This window comes from Ambystoma mexicanum, chromosome 2p (genome assembly GCF_040938575.1).
Source record: "Ambystoma mexicanum isolate Mex_15411 chromosome 2p, UKY_AmexF1_1, whole genome shotgun sequence".
Classification (NCBI taxonomy): Eukaryota; Metazoa; Chordata; class Amphibia; order Caudata; family Ambystomatidae; genus Ambystoma; species Ambystoma mexicanum.
The window spans coordinates 1185298879-1185317713 of record NC_090923.1 but is presented as its reverse complement, the minus strand read 5'-3'; the positions used below and the strand labels follow the sequence as shown (position 1 = coordinate 1185317713).

The 18835-nt window shown below is 48.6% G+C and overlaps 1 long non-coding RNA gene across 2 annotated transcripts in view; it reads left to right on the top strand.

Annotated features, from left to right (window-relative positions):
* The window catches only part of LOC138567304 (uncharacterized), a 46074-nt gene extending 30289 nt beyond the window's left edge, over positions 1-15785 (top strand). For both annotated transcript variants that reach the window (XR_011302160.1, XR_011302161.1), the window contains exons 2-3: positions 12931-13038; positions 13378-15785. This is a non-coding gene — a long non-coding RNA (uncharacterized lncRNA). The remainder of the gene's footprint in view (positions 1-12930; positions 13039-13377) is intronic.
* The last annotated feature ends 3050 nt before the right edge of the window (positions 15786-18835 follow it).

The following is an 18835-nucleotide window of genomic DNA, read 5'->3' as shown; positions in this document are numbered from 1 at the left end:
CCATTTGCATGTTTCAAAGGGCCATTAACTCACCAGTCTCTAACATACAGCCATCAGCAACCTTTCAAATTTTTATCTTACTTAGTATCTGGTCTTTTCCAGTGTGTAAGATACAACCCTCATTAGGCTTTAGACTGTCTCTCTTCTTTTAGGATCTGGTCTCTGCGAGTACATAAGATACATTTCAGCAGACTTTCAACTCTCTCTTCCTTGGGATCTGGCCTCTGACAGTGTCTAAGACACAGCCCCATCAGGCTTTTGATTTTCACTCTGGTTTGGGATCTGGTGTTTGGCAGTGTGTAAGATACAGCCCACAGCAGGCTCTTGACTCTCGCTCTTCCTTGGGTTCTGGTCTTTGCAATTGTCTAAGATTAAGCCCTCTGCATGCTCTCAGCTTTCTCTCTTCCTTGTGGTCTGGTCTCTGCCAGTGTCTAAAAGACAGATCTCAGTAGGCTTTTAACGTTCTCTCTTTCTTTGTATCTGGGCTATGCCAGCGTGTAAGATACAGCCCTTAGCAGACTATCAACCTTCTCTATTCCTTGGCATCTGGTCTCTGCCAATGTCTACGATACAACCCTCAAAAGGCTTTTCAACTTTCTCTCTTCCTTGGGATCTGGTCTATGCCAATGTCTATGAGACAACCCTCAACAGGCTTTCAGCTGTCTCTCTAGGTCTCTTTCTCTCACGCTCTGTCGCCTTCTCACTTCCTCCTACCTCCTGGTAAATGGCCCTGTCTGCGCCACCACCTTTGCAGCACTGGACCATTTTATAGCTATGCTGCCAATTACTATTGACTTATAAGGTCTCTAAACCTCCCTTACCGTCCTTGCTCCTTTGTGTTATGATTTGTTATGGTCAATTTCGATGAGTGCCCTCCATCGAAATTGACTGTTGGTAATTGGTTTCTCACCCTTTTGAATTGGAGCTAACTGCCTAGTGGCACTCGATGGCGGAACATCTCTATCCACCACTTTCAAGAAAGCCGGGAGTATCATGGTTGCCATTCTCGGCAGAGGGGCTTTCTCAGTGTTGCTAAACGTCCGCTTGGGGTTTCATCCGAAATTAGTATAGTAAGGGTAATCCAGTCGTGGACCCATTGCTCTCTTTGCCTAAAGGGACGTTGCACCTCAGCCATGACTGAATGATCTTGTACAACACGGCAAAAACATGCTTCTGGGTTAACAGTTGGTTCTCTTGTTCAGAGGAGAATTGACTCAGATTTCAGTGTTGCACTCTCCTTAAGACTTGACCAGGCTGATATGCAAATTAACATAGATATAGAAAGCTACAAATCCAAGAATTACCCAGGCAACCTTCCTAGGTGCTGGGTTTGCAGGCCGCGTTTCATTCGAATTTGCACAGCTGAGCAAAAGGACTGGCGTTAAAGGCGTGTATGATGCCTTTTTGCCTTCCCCTTTTGCACTGCGCCGTGCAAATGAGGAAAATTCTCCAGAATAGTCCCGATCTCTGCCACAGAATTATGACGGCACTCGAAAATGAGCACCTATATCTTTTTTTTTTAAACAGATTATTAACAATGATACAAACATTTTGTTTTGGTTGGCAATCTGACGTTAACCTTGATGCACACACCAGGCCCCACATGTTGCATCTGCGCAACTAGTTTTTACATCTCTACATCTTCTACAATTTGCAAAAGTGAATCCTTTTGTGGCAAGTTTCAGAGCTTATGATTTTGCTATATTCAAGACAACTGTTGTCCTGGTGGTGGAGCATCAGGTCCGAACTGCATCGGCTGTATCTCATCTGCCTCCGCTGTGCATCAAGATCAAAGCTCATACTTAGTAAAAAATGCGTGCAAATAAGTTATGTTTTGCAAATGTTTGCATAGTTGTCAATAATCTGTTTGTTTCATAGCTATACGGGTGATCCCAGTACCTAGGAAGGCTTCCTGGGCAATTGTTGGAATTATATTTACCCCACAACGTGCTTTTGGGGTCTTACCAGAGTTCACCAACTACCTTATTTAAATTATATATTTATAAGGTGAAATAGCGTACTAAAGATGGAGAATCGGTAGAAGTAAGGTCAGGAAGACGAGCATTAAGTTTTAGCATTATGAGAGTCTCCATATATGGCAATTTAGGGTATGTGATCTCGGACAAGGGTCTTTGTAAGCAGTTGATTACCAACAAGAGACTGAAAGCATTAACGATGATGGGGGTTATTAAAATGTTTGATACAAACACATATCGCTATAGTATTTGCGGATCCGAATAGCCTACAAGCAATGTCTGCTCCCCATGTTAACACATGGCCTTGAGGCGAGTTTTCATCAACACGACTGGTTGAAATTATCAGAGTGGCAGATATGGAGAAGGAATCTGGGGCTGGCCCCTGCGATACCCGTGGAGGCTATTTGTCTAGAGCTTTCCCTTATAGACACGGATATTAATGAAAAAGGCCTCACTATATATAAAACTATGCTCTGCCCCCACCTGTCCATTATTGCAAATTATGGGGACGGCTACGCTAGGTGACCTTAATCTGGTCTGGAAGAGGCACGGATTGGAATGTGAACATTTCTGTAAGATAACTGATTGGCCACCCAGCTGCAAGCTGGGATAATATGTTTTGTTGAAAGTACTTAAATCTAGTATGGGACTGGATAAAAACACAGGCTCGCCTCCAGAACCTAAAGAGATACAATGAGTTTATTTGGCTTCATAGGAAATTCCTCACACTGCCAAGATATTTGGCAATCCATCCCTCGCCCAGCCACCGCAGTGTAATTGTATTGATTTGGTTGGGTCAGCTTCCGACTCTGTCAATTACTGGCAGTTGGCAGGGTATGCCCGGGTCTACACCCCTGTGTAGATTGTGCAATAGCAATGACTGTACGGAGACCAATAGGCATATTCCAACACTGTGCTCTAAGCTTGCCTATGCATACGTAACGTTTCTTGTACGATTTGTGGAGGGCTATGATTGTTTGGCTGAGGACGCCTTTTGCCCGACGTGTTTGGACTGCTCAAGATCGCACTAACGTTAGCTGGATCTAATTTATGGCTGTACATTAAGAGCTACATCACAAATGTCTTTGAGCATATTGGTAATTAAGGTCTACATTTTTAAGGTATTTAACTACTGAAGAAGGAGTATTGCCACCAGCTGGCATTGGCCTAATTCTGCCACTTTATTAATTCTGTGTATTTTATGTTTTTCTTTTGTTATTCACGTACGTATAGTGTGAACAGTTAATATTAACTAAGGGACACTTTAATAAAAAACATGTTAAAAAGTGGTGCAGCACTCATTGTAATTTTGCCCATTGAAAGATATCAAATCAGGAACTGCATTTGTTTGGGGCAGTGCCGTCGACGCCCAGCTCTATGGAGGGGTGACCATGTCCGTTGCCTGTTTTTATTATGCAGTGTAGCACCATACCAAGAGTGGTCATGCCAAGGTAGGGTGACCCGGTGTCCCGGTTTTGCCGGGACTGTCCTGGTTTTTGGTGCACTGTCCCCCTTTCTCATGATTATGTTTCCATTGGAAACTGTAGGGGTCCCGGTTTTTGGTAGTCAGTCTTTATAGCTGACAGGCATGAATGCACAATCTGACACAGAAGAAATTCAGCATTTTACAATTTAAGACAGTGTTAGTTTGTGATAAATTGATTATAATCTGTGTTTATTTGAATTTAAACCCCCATCTACACCAACCGCTACTGAAGTGTATTGCCTTGACAGCCACTGTCAAGAGTTGGTCCTACTTTTATGTTAGTTGCCCTGTTCCGGTTTTTTACTTTTTAAATCTGGTCACCTCGGCCCAGCCGTGCACCTGCACAAAGCGAGACTTGCTTCGCCAGCACCGCTGAAAGATACACTGTTCGAGTTCATCAGCGGGGAGTCAACCCTCGGCAGCCATGAGAGGAAAGCAGCAGCCGGCTGCGAAGGATGGTGGCCCTCAAGGACACTATGCGGCGTCACAGTCCTGATAGCAGACGAGTCGACACAGAACCGGAGAAAGCTTCTGTTATGGCCCTTATCAAGGGGCCCAAATGACTGTAAAGTACGCGGAGCCACAGAACACGTCTTACTCTCTTTATTCCTCTCACAACTTCCCCTTTCCCCCGTCCCTCCCCTTCCCTTCCCCCCTCCCGCCCCCCTCCCTTCCTTTTACTTTCACTTTATCTTAAAGGGTCCGTGCCCTCTCCCCGTAACACCCCCCCCTTACTTATCGATTGAGTCCACGGTCTACATTTCTTCGATGAGCCGGGTGGGCCTTCTGGCTGATCTTTGGGGCCGCCCGGGTGGCCCATTCCTTTCAAGGCTCATGTTAGCTGGTTCCGGTGCTTCGGGTGGGTCTGGGGGCATCTCGGGATCTTCGGGGTCCTCTTCTTCTAAGGGCGGACCCTCGGTCAGATCTTCCTGGAGCATTTGCCTGAAGAATGATGCGTTTCGGGTTATCTCGCCCTGATCCCCTATTGCAGTGACCATGGGTCCCTTCACGTCGGTCACTATCATCGGTTCCGGGTGGTGTCTCGAGTCCGTTTTCCGGCGTATGGCTTGCCGGACCAGCACTGTTTCTCCGATCGGGAATATCGGTTCTTTCGCTTTCCGTTTCCTGTCAGCCCATTCTTTGGCCTTTTATCTTTTCTCTGCCTCTCGCCGTCTTATCTCGTCATCCTCGGCTGGTGTGTAGTCTTCGAGTTGGGGAAGTCGGGATCGCGGCTTGTACTTGATCATGAGTTCCGCCGGGGTGCGGCCGGTGGCCTCATGCGGTGTGTGCCGGTAACTCCGTAACATCTGTGAGATGGCTTGCGGCATCGAGGCTTGATCTGTCGCCGCTTTCTGGCGTGTGCGTTTGATATTTGCCATAAAGCGTTCCACCATTCAGTTAGCCTGGGGCCAGAGCGAGGTGATCTTCTGGTGGTGGAACCCAAGGTGTGCTGCGAACTTCTTAAACTCTAAACCTTGGAACGGAGACCCATTGTCTGTTTTTACTGTGTTGGGAATGCCCCACTCGCTGAATAGCTCATCTATTATGCCCACTACATGATGAAAAGCTGTGGATTGCACATGTTTCACGAGTGGGAAGTGTGAGTACTCGTCTATGGCCACTAGGAGGTATCCTCCTTCTTCCAGTGGACCATAGAAGTCGAGTGCTACTCTTTGCCACGGTCCGTCTGGGAGCGGGACTATTTGCAGTGGGCAGGGTGGTGATCCGGCTGCGTTTATCTGGCATGAGACGCAATGCTTTAGGGTGTCCTCCACAATGGTGTCCATGTGGGGGAACCACACTTGGTTTCGCAGTATCTTTTTCGTGTTGGCCACGCCTCTATGGCCTTCGTGTGCGATCATGGCCAGTGACTTCCTTAGGCTCTTGGGAGCTACCAGGCGGTTCCCTCTGAGTAGCGTGCCTTGTCTTGTTGTGGCCAGTTCGTTGTGTATTCGTTCTAGCCTGGCTAGGTCTCTTCTGTCCACTTCCCCTCCTCCCCCCAGCTCAAAGTGTCCGTTGGCAGCCAGTCGCCATTTGTTCGTGTCGGTGAGGTGTACTGCTGCTCTGATGGTGGGGTCCGCCCTGCTCTTCTCCGCAAACAGGTGTGCCGTTATGGCTGGGGGAAGGGCGTTTAGCGACAGATAAGCAATGTATTCATCAGCTTCTCTCTGCATGGTGGTATCTGCTGCACCGTCTGGGTGGCGAGACAGGTAGTCCGCTGGGTTTGCGTCTCCGCCTGGCTTGTGGATAATTTTATAGTCATATTCTTGGAGGCGGATGCCCCATCGCTCAATGCGTGGGGGCATTTTGATTTTAGGGTTTCCAAAGAGGGCCAGTAGGGCTTGGTGATCCGTTACAAGAGTGAATGTGTGTCCAATGACGAAATGGTGGAATTTCTCGCAAGCCCACACTGCTGCCAGGCTTTCCCGTTCCGCTTGCGAGTATGCTTGTTCGGTTGCATTCAACGCCCGACTGGCGTACGCAACGATGTGGGACTTGGTGCTGTCCCGTGGGTCAGTTTGAGCCAGTATGGCCCCAAGCCCCACCGGGCTGGCGTCCACGGTGATTTCAGTGTGCCAGTTCGGATTGAAGTACGCTAGTCGTCTATTCGTGGCTAGTTCCCGTTTGATAGAGGAGAACACCTGCCGGCACTGGTCTGTCCATGTGAAGGGTTGATCTTTCTTCAGTAGCTGTCTGAGTGGGCTCGTGAGTGAGGCGTATTGCGGGAGGTAGCGTGCGCAGTACCCTGCCATGCCCAGGAAGGAGCGGAGTTCCGATGTGTCCTTCGGGTCAGGTAGGTTTGTAATGGCGCGGATTTTGTCAGGGTCGGCTGTGAGGCCTTGGCTCGAGAAGATGTGGCCAAAGAAACATAGGGTGTGGGTGTTAATCTCACACTTATGACTGTTCAGCGTGAGCCCCGACTCATGGAGGATGTTGCAGACTTGATGTAGCGTTGCGTCGTGTTGTTCCTGGGTGACTCCGAATATGAGGATGTCGTCGCTGTAATTGAACGCGTTGGTGACTGGGCTGATTAGTCTGTGGATCGTTTCTTGAAATATCTCCGCAGCAGACGAGATGCCGAAATTCAGCCGTTTGTAGCGAAACAGACCTTCGTGGGTCGTGAAGGTCGTGATGGGTCTGGATTCAGGGTCGATGACCAGCTGGTGGTACCCCTGGTTGAGGTCCAACTTTGAGAATTTCGTGGCCTGGTTGAGCCTAATTAGCATGTCTTCGATGTTCGGGCCTGGGTGCCTCTCCCGTTGGATTGCCGTGTTGGGGATCCTCATGTCTACGCAGAGGCGGAGGCGTCCATCTGCTTTGGGGACTACGACCAGTGGGGATACCCACGGTGTGGGCCCTGTGGCTCTCTCAATAATGTCATTGTCCAGGAGTGTTTGTAGTTCGTGAGTGACTTTCGCTTGCAGGTGAAATCCTATGCGCCTAGGGTGTTGTGGCACTGGTCGTACCGACGGGTCAATGTGCAACTTGATGACCTGGTTTTTCAGCATGCCCACTCCTTCAAATAGGGTTGGATATTTGGTCTTCAGTGTGGCGATGGTTAGTGGTTCTTGGTTAATGGTTTGTATGATCTGGGAATCGGGTGGGATCCCCTGGATCGTTTCCGACTCGTTATAGTTGATGTCGATGAGGTGTAGGGCGACGGCCGTTTTGTGACTTAGTAGACATCTCCCTTTTGCCGGGCTGTGGATGACGTGAATCACCGTTCGTGCTCTATTTCCTCGATGGATCAGGTCACATGCGAACTGACCTTTCAAGAGTAGTGGTTGGGTAGCGCCCCACTGAAATATGTTGGCATATGAGGGTTGCAACGGGAACATGTCCATCAGGTGGGTGTATGTCAGGTGGCTCATAACGTTGACGGTGGCGCCAGTGTCTATTAGGAATGAGGTATTGGCTCCTCCCAGATGGACTGTCACTCTGGGTGCTGTGCTGTCATCCGAGGCTTCGGAGATGAGCCGGACGTACTCTCTGCTTTACCGGTCGTATTCTGCGTATTGTTCCTGTTCTGGTGATTGGTTCACAAGGTGTGGGTTTTCATACTGGTCTCTCGTGCTGGTCTCTCTTTCATATGGGTCTCTCGTGCTGTTCTCTCTGTACAGTACTTCCTCGGGGTAGGCCTGCATTTGATATACTTGTTCCTGGCTGGGGTAGTTGTCGTCGATGGCCGCTACTTGTAGGTTCTCCACTGCTCTGATAAACCCTGAGTTGGTCGTGGGCCTGGGGTTGTTGTTCCTGGTGCTTTCTCGTTCTGGATGAGGCTGAGAGTTGAAAGGTCTTGGGGGCTCAAACCGTCTCGTCTGTGCCTGTTGACTCGGGGGCCGGTATGCGGGTAAGAGTGGTGTTTTCTCCCGGCACATGCTCTGGAAATGGTTCTCCTGACCACACCTCATGCACATTTGCCCTATTGCGGGGCACTGACCTTTGTGCGGGAATTCAAATCCGCAGCGGTAGCATTGTCTTTCTGGGGTTGTACGTCTCACCATGTTCCACTGGTCTTGCTTATACGCTGCACTAGGTTGGCGACCTTGTAGGCTGGATGTAATGGTTGCTACCGTCTCATTCTTCTATGGGTTCTCCATGTGTGCAGCCTGGGCGTCGACCCTCTCATATACCCTGGCTAGGTCTGCTATCTCCTTCAGGGGCAGCGGCTTCTTTAGCAGGTGTTTGCGAAATATCGAGGACAGGCAGCCCTCAATGACCCTCAGGCGAATAGCTTCTTCATCGTTAAAGTTTGCAAAATCACAGTAGGCAATTTTCCGCTGGAGGCGCAGTATGAATTGACCAATTGTTTCCTGCGGCATTTGGGTGCACTGATTAAAGATATATCGCTCATAGTCCCTGTTGGGGACTATTACCAGGCAGCCATTGATGGCCTCGATGATCTTCGGGTACGTTGCCCTTTCGGCCATCGGGATGGTTTTGATAATACTCTTTATATCCTTCCCCACCGGGTTTATAAAGATGTCCAGTTTGTTTGGTGCATCCTGGTTTCCGACCGCTCTCATGAATTCTTCAAACTCTTCCATCCATTCTTGCCACCTTTGGCCCTGGTTCTCCTGGGGCTCCAGCGGGAAAGGGTTTGGACGGCGTAGAAATGACACAGGGTTTGTGGGGGTGATACCTGGAACAGCAGGTGCTGCGTTGTCTGCCGCAGCGGCTCCTTGTTGGGACATGGTGCGGTGGTCGTGTGTTGAGGTAGTGTGATATCTTCTCCTTTATTTCCCACGTGCAGCCGTGCACGGTGGCCGGGATGTGAGTCTACTGTGGGAGGCGTGCTTGTTGCCCCCCCTGTTTTTTTTTTTTTGGTCCTCGCTTTCAAGTGGGCGGGACAGTGTTTATGTTTGTGGGTATTATTAAATATTGTCCTCCACGTGGAACCTATGCGAGACAGTCGCCGATGGACTTGTGCTTGTGTGTCTTTAGGGGTGGGTGCGCGCATGCCCCCTCTGTGCAGTCCTGCTTATTGGGGAGGTTGGGCCTCCTTCCCGCGTACCGTCTGTCGGACGTGGTGCTTCCTGGGGCCCTCCTCACGTGAGCTGGTCCGATGCTGGATCTTCACTGGATATTCTGCCTTCCGTGCGCGGCGGTGTCCTCAGGGCCTCCTTCCCCTTTCCGGATGGCGGGCGACGCTCTCTCTGCTCCCGGTGGGACGCTGCTGCTCGCCGCGCTGGATCACTCCGTACCTGTCGGTTATGCTGCTCCTGGACGCCGGCCCTCCTCACCGACGCGAGCAGCCGTCCGCTTCCTTCCTTCGTTGCCCGCCGAAGGCAACGCTGCGTGTCTACCTCTCCGCAGCCCTTTCTTAGGTCGCGAGGCCTCCTCCACCTTTCGTGTTGCTGCCGAAAGCGGCGTCGCAATCCTCCTCCGCGGCAGCTCCGCGGCTTCTGTGGCTTGCGTGAGCACTCTCCGCTCGTCGCCAGTTGTTATGGCCCTTATCAAGGGGCCCAAATGACTGTAAAGTACGCGGAGCCACAGAACACGTCTTACTCTCTTTATTCCTCTCACAACTTCCCCTTTCCCCCGTCCCTCCCCTTCCCTTCCCCCGTCCCGCCCCCCTCCCTTCCTTTTACTTTCACTTTATCTTAAAGGGCCCGTGCCCTCTCCCCGGTAACAGCTTCCACATAGATCATGACCCTCGCAGCGGGAACAATCCACATATATTCAACCTACCCCTGAAACTCAGGGGAGGGCAGAAAGGCCGCCTAGCGGGCAGCATTTCAGTGCGAGTAAACACGAGCCTCTAGAAGGGGAGCGTGAGCCTTATAAAGGGGGCGCTTTGCTTCCACCCATGAGAGAAACCATTGGGTGGGGGAAATTACTCCCATATTAATACACTCATTTCCGTGCAGGATAGTGACGCCAGACAGCTTGGCTTTAAGTGGGCCCTGGCTAGCCGAGGCAGTCTCCAAAAATGTTCCTTGAGCTGGGGCTTGGCCAGGGCTTCCTGAACGACTTCCCACCTATCTGATCTCCTAGTGGCCAAATGACAAAATGGCTGCCAGTGCTGCTCTTCCCCAGTAGACATCTACTGTTTAGAACATGACATCAGTTACAGACATTTGGAATTCGAATATGTGTTTTGTAACACAGAAGGGAAAGTACAATACAGAGAATACATTTTTGAATGTTTGCAACATATTTTAAAGTCTTGTCGTTGGAAGGATTTATTCACAATGAATACATACGAATTATGGCTTCCCTTCAAGTTAACGTTTGGGCTGGAAAGTGCATTGACCTTTTTTATATGTGAAAATCTGTATTTAAACAAACATTTTAAAATAGATTTGACTGCCTTTCGTTCCAGGCATGAAAACTCGACCGGCTCTGTTAGGCACTCCTTAAATTACATGGGCCCCGTGGTTTTTAAAGGTTGCTTGCCTATCCAGGAATCTGACGCTATGCGGACGCTTCTTCTGACTCACCTTCAAATAACATTTAGCGACACGTTGAGAGCCCCTCTGAGGTTCGTATGCCACGGAAAGGGCTAAAGGCCAGACACTGTGGAATCATCCACTGCAGCCTGGGGGCGTGGGGAGCACGCCCAGCTTTCTGCGCTCTTTTTACAGAAACAACGACTACCCGCAGAAGGCTTTTCTCGACCTGAAGATAGTAGCGCGGAGAGCTCGGACTCAAGAGGATGAAAAAGCCGCTGAAAGAAAGAAGCGTGCCTTTAAGTGGGCCTGGGCTCTTTCAGGCTCAGCCCTAGCATGGCCTAATTATTGCCTGCGAGCCTACCAGGTCTCTCCGACTTGATGTCCCTGACAGATTTCCTCTGCGATGAGTGCACCAAAGATCTCTGAGCGAAAATGATAAGAAGCAATACTGTTAATGCCCAGCGTATCACTATTACTCCCTGCTCAGAATCACATGATCAGTTTGATCTATTTGGACTTTAATTTTCTGGTCATTTTTATGCATCGCCAATTTGTATTATTCACATTGATTTTAGCAATAATTGTATTTATGTGTTGCAGATTTCATTGGGTTACCTATGATCATCCTTACGTTTTTTAAACTAGATATGGCTGTTAAATTAAATAATGCACATATAAATTGCTACCTTGATGAATATCTTTCTGTCGAAACTTGTTTCACTGGGTTTAATGCGTTAAAATGTTGTAACAAGGAGAGTCAATGTGGATAAGCACACTGAACATTCTGCAGCGCTCTTTTAGATGTCAGACATCCTGCTTCAGGGACAGCCCAGGCAAACAAGGTCCGTGCACAAATAGATTTGCCTCCCTTTCGTGCCAGGTACGAGAACTCGACCGCGCCTGCCAGGCCACTCCTTTAGTTACATTGGCCACATGTCCTTCAGAGGTTCCTTTGTGACTAGCTATAGCCCCGCCTCTATTTCCTTTCTGTTCTATGATTGGCTGACTAGCTATAAAAGCGATTAGCATGCAAAGAATTGTCTGGTGTCATCTTTCACTGTGAAAGATCACAGGAATGGATGTACATTTTTGGTGAACGTCAATTTTGTAATGATGTCATTAGTATTTTTGTGCACATTTTAGCCCGGTGGTTGATTTGTATAAAATGAATTCGGCGACCAATGCTACTTTGAGAATCAATTATTTCCCCAACCTTCGCTGTTCGGCGCTGGCTTGAGTGACAGTTGGGTCTACGGTGCTGGCAGTATCGGCACCGGTGCCAGAGGTAGGCGTCCTGTGGACTTTGCTTGCTAAATGCAGGCAAGGGGAAGGACAGGAACTTCTGTTGCACGTATTTCTGTTGCTGCTGAGCGTCACGAGGACGCTCAGCAAGTGCTGGAAGGAATTCAGCCATTGGGCTTGTGGGAATGACCTCCCATCATTCTCTAATGTTGACTGGCACACCTGAGCTTCACCGCAATATGAAGCAACCAGGACCCTCCATAAACGCCTGCGACCCGCCTTTTCCATTTGTCCCCACACTCCCCGTGACCCACAGAGATTGCTTCACTTTTTCCAACTAGTGGGGACCCCAGCTGGATGCGAGGTTTGTGTGCTGAGGTCGGCATGAGGCAAGGAGGCCGGAAGTGTACCTCTGCGTGATGCAGGTGCAGGCTCGCTCACTGGGAGGACAGAGGACGGCCTTGATGAGATGTGCTGGTAGGTACCACATTGAGTATCCACCCCGGTGGCCTCGAAATTTTCTAAAGCTCCCCGCCGCTTCAACACAGTAAGACCACTGGGGTGTCTTGCACCCCCGCAGCCTCACCGAAATGCCCATTATTTGCACCGGTCCACCGGTGCAAAGCTGGTGGCCCGTCCTTCATTGCAGTATCCAGGGGCTGCTCCACTCTCCGGGAGTGGCCCCCTAGACTCATGAGGCCGCCGGGGCACTTTGTCCACCCCGGCAGCCTTTCAATTAGATAAAGCCCCCCCAGGCTAATGAATGGCTATTCATTCCTTCTCTGACACTGTTTGTGAACTGGTACCAAAGGGGTGTTTTTGGATAAAATGTGATGCGGTAGAAATTGTGCATTTTAAAGAATATTCATTCAGCAACACTGGTCAAAACGATTAGCCGCATAGCGAAGTAACTCATCAAACTGGCCCACCACATTGCCCCAAAAAGTGCCCCGCTATAACGCCAGAAAATGGGCCCACGCTAGCGTTTTGTGTTTTTGGGTCAGGGATTTGTCCGCTCCAAACAAGTGGCTCACAGTTGCAAATGGCTATTTATTCCTTTTCTGACACTGTTTGACTAGTACCCAAAGGGGTGTTTTTGGATAAAATGTGATGCGATAGAAATTGTGATTTGTGAAGGAGTGATTTGCAAGGTGGGGTGGGGTGTGACAGGGGACAGCATTGGCCTCTGGTCAGTGCTGGGGGCTTGCTGTGCTGGGGGCATGGGGTCTGGCATAGGAGTATAAGGGTGGGTGCAGTGGAACCCTCTGGGAAGTATTAGTTGGTAAGTAAGCATTGGTGCACCCTGCTTAACACAATCCTTTACTTTTAGTCATACAACTGCCCAGAAAAGACAGAGCACCAGCCAAGGAAGCTCCTCTCCGAGACCGGCCTGCCATTCCACCTTGATGCAAATCACTGCCTTGTGCCAGCAATCCTGGTGAGTACTATGGGGGTTTTACTATCCAGGGGTAGCTTGAGGTGGGAGGTCACAACTCAGTGCACATGCCTGATAAATGAAAGACTGCTACATTAGGCTTGCCACAGTCAGTGGATGTAAATAAATAGCTTCACACTCCTCACAATTTCAAATGCAGTTTTTGTCATTGAATGCTCATATTTCCTTTTTTACATAATTTTACTTGTCTTTTTAAAAGGTTTTAAAAAAAAATATTTTTGAAGTAAACCTGAATACCACTCTAGAGCCATCATTCGGTACAGCCCTGCCAAAACATACGCTTAGGTTTGACTTTTGCTTTACATTTGTTTCTGTCACCAGTACGAGATTCCGATTTACGTAAAGGCCCTCAAGCAGCAACTAGGAGACGTGCCCAGCAGAAACCCTATCTCTGGGCCGAAGCAGCAGAACACCTCTTTGTCAGAATGAGTAGCACCAAGGAGCAAACCAGCCCTCTACGGGATTACTTTACCATGAAACTGGATGATAACTACAAGGCGGTGTGTTCTGTGTGTTTTGCTGTTTTGTCTCGTCGTTGTGCAAACTCGAGACAGTGCAGCACATCAGCACTGACCAACCATCTGCAGTCCAAGCCTCACAAGGACTATGTTCAATATGAAAGGAAAAAAGAGGCTGCTGTAGGAAGAATCAAGCGCTAAGTGACCCCCACAAAGTGCAAGAGGGCATGGTCACAGCTGTCCATTCAAGATTGTCTGGACAAAAAGCAGTGTGGCCTCTGGACAGCCCTTCCGCACATGCTCTGCATCGCAGTATTGGCGAAATTATTGCATTAGGCCTGCAACCATTTTCTGTTGTTGAGGATGAAGGTTTTGTGCGTTTACTTCATAAGTTGGATGGAGCCTGGGAGAAAGTACCATCACGTAAATATTTTCCGACTCGCATCATCCCTGACCTGTATGAAAAAGTGACCCAGTGTATTGCTTCAGAGGTTCAGAGCGCTGAGTAAATAGCATTTACTGTAGACCTTTGGACCTCTGATAGTACTGTGAAATCTTTATGAGCTTAACAGGATATTGGCTGGTCAGCAACATGAAAAGGCATGGAGCTTTGTTGCAGTGTGAAGCTTTTGGTTGAGGCCATACTGGTGCCAAAATAGGTGCTTAGCATTCCCAGAAATGCTTTAAAGGTGGCAAAATAGCCATTCCAAAGTGCACATGATTCTTTGTGATAATGCAGTTAACATGTGCAAGACCTTAAGAGAAGCAGATTTTGTTAGTGTGGAGTGTTTTGCTCACACCCTACAGCTTTGCATCCATGATGGCCTTTTTGTGCAAAGATCTGTGTCAGAAATGATGTCACATGCAGGAAAACGTGTTGGCCACTTCAAACATTCCAGTTCTGCCACGTCTCGCTTGCCCACACTGTAAAAAGATCTTGGGTTCCCTGAATTGCAATTAATCCAAGATGTGTCAATATGGTGGAATGTGTCCTTTTTGATGCTGGGGCGACTGTTGGGGCAGAGGCCATCAGTAAGTTTGTACTGTGCGGAGGACGATAAAGTATCTAATCTTTCAGCCTGCCAGTGGCTTTTAGCAGAGAATGTTTTATCTTTGTTGGCACCCTTTGCAGAGCTCTCAAAGGAGATTTGCTCCCAGGCATCAAGCATCTCCTTGGTTCCTGCTGTCAAAGCTTTAAGGTCCTCCCCAAGCTCTGGTGAGGTTGGGGACAATGGTGTGAAGCAAGTGAAGGCTGTAGAGGCAAGGTTTAAAGACATTGGGCCTCATTACAAATGTGGTGGTAAGGCAACAACGGCGCCGGTAGTGCTATTGGCGCTGTTGTTACCATACCGCCACATTACGAGTTCTGCTTGTGGGTGCCCTTGCAGCCACCAGGTCTGACGTGGTGGCCATACAGGCACCCGCGAGCCGAACATTAACGGTACCAATGGTTCCACCCTCCCCATTCCCATTGAGCCCTATGGGGCCGAATGGGGAGTCCCTTATTACCGGCATTGGCAATAAGGTTCTTTTGCAAGTTTGGAGGTAGCCTGCCTGTATTACAGGCAGGCTACCTCCAAACTTGTAATGAGGCCCATTGAGGCTATACCTATCTACTGTGTGGCTACAGGTATCGATCCTCGGTTTAAATGAACAATTTTCAGTAATGATGTTGTGGCCAACAATGTGAAATGTGCAATCCACGCTACTGCCTTAGCCCTCTGTGAACAGACCTCCCACCATCCTGTGGGGCAGCCTGCAGACCCTGACCTCCAAGAGGACGAGCCACAACCCAAGATGAGTGTTCCGCCATGTGGCATATAGGCCTTCTGCGACAGTGTTGTTTAGCAGTCCATGGCAGGTGTGACTCAATCAATTAGTTCCATGGACCCTGAGCTCACTATCTTTTTGAGTGAGCCGCTGCTCCCTAAAACGGCAGACCCACTGGAATGGTGGGAAATGAACAGTGTTTGATTTCCAGGGTTGGCAAACGTTGCTCGTGTATACTTGGCACCTCCTCCTACAAGTGTGGACAGCGAGAGAGTGTACAGTACAGCTGGAGATATTTATTCTGAACACAGAAGTAGCCTCTTAGTAGAACATTTTGAATGCCTTGTTTTTCTGCAATATAGCCTTCACCTTCAGGTTACTCTTATTAGTGAGTGACATAACAGTAAAGTAGACTTGGGCTTTTTCCAGAACTGTTTTGTATTTATTTTTGTCTTTTTAACACACTTATAGAGATATGTGTCCAATTAATAAACATTAATAACCATGCAATAGAATGCCTCCTTAGTTTATTCATTGAAATGTTGTTTAGTATGCCGTAGAACATGTTTGCCTAAAAAAACAACTATTCGACTCACTATTTGGCTCCAGCCGAATAGCTGGACCAACTATTTGGTATTCGGCCGAATATTAAATTAACTGTTTGGTACACCCCTAACTAAAACCAACCCCTTTTTGAGGGACCTCTCTGTAGGCAAAGAGTAAGTATGGTAAAAGGAGATGCCACTTTCTCCTCTGGGGCTTCTCAAGAGCTCCAATCATGCTTTTGAGAGTTCTATTAAACCTCTCAGCTAAGCCATTTGTTTGTAGATGAGAAGCTGATGAAAACTTATAGGAAACCCCACACTCCTTCCACATGGTCTGCATATACTTGGACATGAAGCTGCTGCCTCTGTCAGAAACAACTTCTTTAGGGAAGGCAACCCTAGTGGATATGGCAAGTAAAGCCTTAGAAACTATCCTTGCATTTACTGTCTTCAGTGGGATGGCTTCATGATATCTGGTAGCATGGTCAACTAACACCAGAATAAACCTGCTGCCAGAGGATGTTGGAGGGTCAAGGGGACCAGCACTGTCAACCCATACCCTCTCAAATGGTATACCCACTACTGGGAGTGGTATTATTGGAGCCTGAATTGTTTGCCACTTTTATCAGATATTTGGCAAGTAGCACAACTCCTGCAGTGACCTTCAACCTGGACCCACATCTTGGGCCAGTAGTAGAGCATGCAGGAGTCAGGGTCTTACTGGAAGGGGGGCCACCAACCTCATATGGTCTCCTCCAGTGTACTCTGTGGGCTCACTTTATAGTAGCCCACCTTCTCAATACATTCTATGTTTCCTAGGAGGCTCACCCTCAAGCTGGGAACAGGCCTGTCTCCTAAGGCCTTCCAAAGATGAGCACTCATGTTGGCCCTTACTGAATTCTTCCCTTCCATGACCACCTTCTGCAAGTAAACTATGCAACTCAGGATGGTCATGTTGCGGTCCAATACTTCAGGCAGCTCCTCTTCCTCATCAGGTTCAGGAGCTTGCCAACTGCCTCCAGTGGTAGGTGAGTTGAGGGAATATTCTCTTTCCCTCTCTCGTGTTTTTTGACTCCTTTAGCCTAGGATTTTCTGTTTTGCTTTGGCTCAGCCTTGGACTTGGCTAGGACAGCCTTTGTTTGGGACCTGGTGCAGGGTCTCTCTGCTGTATCTCCCACAAGACCTAAGTCTCTGAGATCATTCCCAGCAGCACTCTCCCAGGGACTTGCCTCTGAACACTTATAGGTATCATGACTACTGAACCAATCAAAGCTAGAGTTACTGGAAACATGAGATGGGGGCCATCAACTAACTTAGTGGGCATCAGAGGGGCTCTGGCCAGCTCCTCTGAATAGACCAACGTGGAATCCACTACAGTTCTGCTGGCCCCAGTGTCTCTAATGGCAGCAGTTTCTACACCATCTACCAGGACTTTACAGCCCTGCGAACTTAGCCAGGGCAATTCAAGGTAGCTTGGAGAGCAGTCAAGGCTACGTCTCAGGAGTAGTGGGGTGATCTGAGGTCCTGGATGAGCACACACAGTAGGACACAAGAATCAATCTTAGACAGTAGTATATCACAAATATAGAACAAACACAGGTGAATAATGAAGAACACAGTAATGAAGATCACAGTAATAGTACTACTTAAACACACACTATGTAAAATATATATGCAGTCACTTTTCGGTCAATGCGGTAAAGTGCGGAATCCCACCAAAACCTGTAAGGTGGGAAAGCACACAAACTTTATCACAATGGCCAACTCCAGAAATGGATATCCCTAACTGAAGAAGTCCAGCCTCACGAAGATTGGAGCTTTGTGCTCAATGTTACGTTTTTGTGCGTAAAAGCGCTCTTTGATGCGTAAAGCTCACAAGGGACAAACGTCAATGGGAAGGAAAAGTTAGAAGAGGACACTGAAGTATGATGAAGCTGGTTCCAAGAGTCAGAGGCGGGTCTGTTACAGAGAACAAAGCTGTCCACAACTTTCAGACGACTATAGGAAGCAAAAGCCACCCAAGTCAAGGCAAGGACCACAAGGGATCCTTTGTGTGTAAAAACAGTATGGATGAACTATGGGCCACTGGTAAGTGGTATGATTACTGACTCTTTCGTCACAAATGCAGGACAGAAAAAGCACTGATGCAGCTGGTCTCAGGACACTTGAAGAAAGGCAGGAAAGTCACCAGCAGCGACTGGCACTATTGCACAGTGACAGAGGAGCAACCAAGTTTCGCGGACTGACACTTCTCTCTCCAGCTGAAAGCAGTAGGGATGATGAGATTTGGCAAGAAGGTACTTTGTGAACTAGGATTCTCCCAAAGCTCTAGCTGAAACTTGATAGCAATGTTCCAGCACGGGTGCCAAGGTACAAGCTGGTCAGCCCAGCAAGGCACCAAGGGGACGTTAAGAGTGATTGGTCCACCACTCAAAAAGGTTGAAGCACCATTGCAGGTCTTCAGAGAACTAGCGCAAAGCAGGCTCCACCGGGACAACAACGGGCTCAAGGTGCCAAACCTTTTCTGTGTGGTTCCGGACAGTCCTTGGATCTGCTTCACTTCTCAGGATACTTGGCTCTGTGTATAGGTTGATTTGGACCTAAGGGTGATCTGCGGGTCTGCACACATATTCCAAAGTCAAGTTAGTTCTTGCGCCCAGGTGGCCAATGAGGTGATCTGCCCCACTCATGCACACCAGTAGTGATCCAATCAGGGACCACTGCAGCTCTCACTGCAGCTGGCACCAGGAGTGTAAATTGTGACCAGGCAGTCCCAACCCACTTCCTGGGTACCCACACACGTGACATGCATTAGCCAGCGAAATGTGCCTGCTTTCGCAGGAGAATGCATGCCCAAATAAGGACTCCTCAGGTCACAAAGAGCAAGGGGAAGGCCAACAGACAAAATGGCTAAAGGAGAAGGCAAAAGACCTGTGGCACAGTGTGGACGGACACTAATATCAGCCATGGGCCACACGTGGTAAGCATGGTATGGCTCAGTAAAAG